The sequence below is a fragment of the Pararge aegeria genome, chromosome 16 (genome assembly GCF_905163445.1).
Source record: "Pararge aegeria chromosome 16, ilParAegt1.1, whole genome shotgun sequence".
NCBI lineage: Eukaryota > Metazoa > Arthropoda > Insecta > Lepidoptera > Nymphalidae > Pararge > Pararge aegeria.
In genome coordinates, this window is record NC_053195.1 from 7,354,079 (window position 1) to 7,360,078 (window position 6,000).

Consider the following 6,000-nt stretch of genomic DNA (forward strand, 5'->3'; position numbering starts at 1 on the left):
GGCTAGTTTACCTATTAAAGAAGACGTTTCGTTACAATGCTGAGTATTAACCGTTTGGAAATATGGGCTTAAAATAACTACCATATACCACTAACAGAGATCATTACTTGCCACAAGGTGAGTTTGCCAGCGAGGGCTAACAGTAGAACATAAAAAAACAGATTGATATATTCCTGCAGGTTTTTAGTGGCAACGTTACCAAATGTAAGCCACTCAGTTCGATTCACTATTTGAATGAAGAATGTTTTATATCATATTTTTTTTTATTAGAGTCCCACACCTATATGCACTTAGACATATAAATAAATAAATGAAATAAATATTTGACGACAATACACACATCGCCATCTAGCTCCGAAGTAAGCATAGCTTGTGTTACGGGTACTAAGATAACTGATGAATAATTTTATGAATAATATACATATAAACAACCAGATACTGAAAAACATTCTACTACGGCCTAAACCCTTTCGTCATTCTGAGAGGATCCCCGTGCATTGTAAATGGCCAGTAATGATGAGGAGGTTGATGATGATGATTTTAAAGTGACGGTGAAGGGAAACATCGTGAGGAAACCTGCAAGTCTCAGAGTTCTCCATAATGTTCTTAAGGACGTGTGAAGTCTACAATCCGCACTTGGACAGTGTGGAGGACTGCGGTCTAAACACTTCTCATTTTTAGAGAAGCCCCGTGCCCTGTAGTTGGCCAGTTATGGGTTGATGATGATGATGATGATGATTTGAAAGTAACGGTGAAAGGAAACATCGTGAGGAAACCTGCAAGTCTCAGAGTTCTCCATAATGTTCTTAAGGACGTGTGAAGTCTACAATCCGCACTTGGACAGTGTGGAGGACTGCGGTCTAAACACTTCTCATTTTTAGAGAAGCCCCGTGCCCTGTAGTTGGCCAGTTATGGGTTGATGATGATGATGATGATGATTTTAAAGTAACGGTGAAAGGAAACATCGTGAGGAAACCTGCAAGTCTCAGAGTTCTCCATAATGTTCTTAAAGACGTGTGAAGTCTACAATCCGCACTTGGACAGTGTGGAGGACTGCGGTCTAAACACTTCTCATTTTTAGAGAAGCCCCGTGCCCTGTAGTTGGCCAGTTATGGGTTGATGATGATGATGATGATTTTAAAGTAACGGTGAAAGGAATCATCGTGAGGAAACCTACAAGTCTCAGAGTTCTCCATAATGTTCTTAAGGACGTGTGAAGTCTACAATCCACACTTGGTCAGTAGAGGAGCCCCGTACTATGGAGTGGGTCGGTAATAGTATAATGATGGTGTGGATAATTTAATGAAAAAATATGAATCACTGAATCAATAGGTGTAACAAACCCATTGAGTTACATGACTCATTTAGGCGTAAAAATAGAATTAACATACCTATATATTTTAGCATTAGGTCCCAGCGTCACGTTTATAATAAGAATAAGTTGATTTAAATAAAATGTCCAAATTAGCATGCAACAGGGCGCCTCGTTTCTTTCCATTGTTTTCGCTAAATGACATCAAAGTTGTGGCGGCGTAGTGTATTTAGCATGTGAAATAAAATTGTTGGCCATTCCTAGAAACGCGTTTCCTAACAGGTGCGCGGCTGTCACATCGGGTGGAGACATTCTTGAGTAAATTATCCTGTATCAAAGTGTCTACACACAAATAACAGGTATACCTAGCGTTTTATACTATATCTATGTAAAGAACTCTTTTCTCGAGTTCGTATATCGAACCTTTTCTTAAAGTCACCAGTGTTTTTAACATTCATAAGTGATATAAAAAAAATATTTAAGAGTTTATTTTAAGAAGAAATTATTTGATTTAAAGACCCGAAGTAAAGGCTTCAAATGTTGTTTTATAATAATGTTTATAATATTCCCTTCAATGGGTAGTTGAAATAAAGACGAAATTATGAAGAAAAATACAAGAAACAACATTTAAATAAACTCTTAGATATCTTTTTAAATGTCACTTATGAATGTAAAAAACTCTGGTGTCTTTAAGAAAAGGTTCGATATACAAACTACAGCAAAGAGTTCTTTACATCTATGCATACTAAAGCTTTGACAGAGAAGCAGTGCACCTTAAAGAGGTAGGGGTGATACGAGTATAATGTACGTATTCAAAAGCTAACCTAACAGAGCACTGTTCTGTTTTAAAACCGCTCACCGGTTAAAAAAATACTAATTTACCTATAACAATCCAAGAACGATCTCAAACTTAAGAGAGTCATTAAGGGATAAATTTAGAGAAGTTAAAATAATGACGGTGCATAGTCAGTACATATATGAAAATTTAATTTATGTCCATAAAAATAAATAAAAATTTAAAAAGAAAATGCACTGTAACAATATAAATATTAGAAGCAAAAATAAACTCGTTGTGCAGTTTACTAGGCTACACAAAATTGCAAATTAATTCAAGGGCAATTGTATAATATTTTATAACAAATTACCAAATGAAATCTTTGAGATGTCTCTCAATAAGTTCAAAGTTTATATAAAACGTAAGCTTACAGAAAAATCCTATTATAATATTAAGGATTATTTAAACGATAAAAAGCTTGGGTGTGAATTGCTCTAGCTTCATAGCTTAATATAAATTTACTGGAAGATGGTGATAACAAAAAATAAAGTTTGTTGTGGGCTTTTCTTAGACCAAGGCGCGTTTGGAACCCTCGTAGCTTTAGATTTAAGTTGGCGAACGAAGTTATCACCATCCCGTTACAATTATGTAAACAAATATGTATGAACGCTTCATAAGTGCCTGTGATAGGCCTACATGAATAAAGAAATTTTGAATTTGAATTCGAATTTGAAAACAATCGCTCTACATACCTGCATACCTTAGTGTTATTTTAAAATAGCTGTTTTAATTTGACGACAAATAAAGATTAAAATTCCGAATCAAAACGTCAACAATATAAAATAATACTGGTTTAAGCAGTTATAGTAATCCCTGAAAAGATTAACACTTTAACATTTTTACATGTAGTCCTGTACTGCAACTGCATCATTCAGAGCTAAAAACTTAGGTAATATATCTAGTCAGGTACGTCATTTGTCTACAAGATTAGTTGGAACAAATCAACATGATCTAGAACTCGGTGAAATATCACGTTTGGTATAATACTTGTGGGGGAATATCATTAATCAGTTATTCAGTAGGTTGAATTTTCAGTAGGCACTTTACTATAGGTATCTATTAGATAAGGTAGTAAAAATCGTCATCAATTTGTTGACTGTATTGCTTAGAGCGAATCAACATAATCTAGAACTCCTTAAAACATCGCGCTATGTATGTGTATTACAAGGTGAATATTATTAATCAATTATTCATGGTTTGAATTTTCAAGAGGTAAACTTTACAGTATGAAATAATATACATAGTCAAGTTTGCCCTCAATATGTTGAATAGATTAGTTGGAAAATCATCATCGTCTACCTCGTTAGCTTAGAGATTAGGATTTTGAACTATAGATCGCGAGACCATAGGTTCGATCCCCGGATCAATATATTTCAGATTTTTCTGCAAAAAATATATCTGTATTTACCCGCCTAGACCTTGGTGCTTCATAAAACATCTTAAGCTAGTTTCAGTTACTACTAAAACGTGGTTTACGATTATCGTTCTATTTACGAACTCTAAACCTTGGATAGAAGCAGGCGTTACTTTGCGGAAATCCATAATCTATCTATCTATATATTTAAAAGAGAAAGTGTGTGTATGTTCCGTATAGGCTCCGAAACGGCTGGACTGATTTCAATGAAACTTTCAGGGAATCTCCGGATTGACCTGGCGAGTAATCCTGTAAAGTTTGGTGACGATCGGAGCACTCCTATTTTTGAACTGTCAAACTGTCAAATACAGCTTTTATTTACTATGATGATATTCTATTGTTGGGTGTACATGGGTGTAGATAATGATCTTCACCCTCTCGAGAAGAGAATAGAAGAGAATGAATACGGAGAGAAATAAATAATTTAATATATTATGAGACTTAAATTAAAAATTTAATGATGTAAGTTTATTGTTTAAATAAAATAAAGCAAAATCTAGCCCGGCGAAGCGGGCTGGGTACGCTAGTATATTATGAAAATTAAGCTTAATTTGCTATACTCCGCGAACAGCAGGAGAATCTGTATAATCATATAGTGTGTATGAATAATCATATTCACTGTAAAGTCAACATCTCCTGAGTATGCTCCGGTTTCGGAGCGAATGGTGCGTAGAGGGTACATTGCCTAGGATCTGTTTGGTGTGGAGTATACGGATTGAAGTAATTATAAATTACACCATACAGACAGCAGCGTATAGCAAATAAAGCTTAATTTTCATAACTAAACCTTACTCGAAGCTGGGTATGAAACTTTGTAGACAGAAAAACACAACCCATACACTAACATTATCCATTTGAAAATAAATCGGTCTGTAACTTTTTGACATCGCAAACCCTGAACAGATTTCCATAATAATTGGCAAGGTCGCATCTAACGGCATAACCATACTTACTAAAAATACTCGAATGTAGTGGAGGGTAACTAGTAGTTGTTTTTCTACATCCCTATCCCTACTTCCCTATCCCTACTACCCTATCCCTACTCCCTACTTATATTATAAATGTCAATGTAAGTTTGTTTGTTACGCTTTCAAGCAAAAACTTCTTAACCGATCCTCATGAAACTTTGTACACATATTCTTGGAAGTGTTAGAAGTAATATAGGATACCTATTATCCCGACATTAAGCTTGGTTCCTTTGGGAGAGGGGATGAAAATGTTTGACGATTTTACACCATAACTCCGACAAATTATAACAGATTTAAACAATTATTTTTGTACTATAGAGGTTGTAATATGTGTTTAATTTTGCCCAAACCGTGGTCGGAGATAGAGGACAGAACTCCTCAGCGGACAGCAGCAAACCCGTCATTTGAGGCTTAGCGATACTGAATACTTTAAATTTTTTTAGAACTACAATTAAATTACGTAACGTAACAAACAAACTTACATTGACATTTATAATATTAGTAGAGATACTAATTTAGTGGTGTTATTGCTAACAAATGCATGTGCAAAACAAAGTATCTATATTTATCTATCTATCTAAACACAAATCCAAAGCGGTAGTTTATTCACTAACGCATCAGCTTAGTTGGAACAAATAACCATAATCTAGAACTTGCTATAATATCGTGTTAGACATATGGACGGTTATATATCATTTATCGATTATTCACTAGCCTGAATTTTCAGTAGATAAGTAAAAGACCGGTAATTCATCAGTTTTGTAGCAATATTTCTTTGTTTCCGAGCTGTTTTAGTTCTTTTTTTGATTTGAACAGTATGTATCTATTATAAATTAAGAAATTGTATGCAAGGAATAGATGGCTGGTATTAAATATAATCGTTGAACTATAATTTAGCTGGGTTCTAAATGTCTATAGCATTGAAATCGTACACTCGTAGCTGCAATTTTCTGACGTCCGACTTGACAGTCCTTGGATGAGGAGGTGTGTATTTGCCGTCACATTATAGGTACGTTTTACAGATTAATATTTTATGGTTACATATTTTCTTTTTCTTAAAGAGAAGGCAATAAAGTTTAAACCCGAGACACGAACTTGGCTTTACATTCAATACATAATGCACTAAGAATTGTTTTTTTAAGCATTAAACTATTTCCCCCATTACGTAATATGAAATAGTAGATATCAGTTCGTACGGAGCTAATGGTCTTTTAACACTTTACAAGCTGTGTAACTAAGTATAACTAATTTAAGATTCATAGAACTTTAACTCAAAAAAGAGAATATTGGGGGTGAAGTCACGTGGATTCTATAACATTTATATTAGCTCTAAAAATTACTAAAATAAAACGACTCTTTTCATTAAATTTACTAAAGTAATAATTAATATGGTTTAAACGTTGACGGATTTTATTATTTGGGGGATTTTAGAATATTAGTTTCTGTTTTGAATATTTATTGAGATAATATT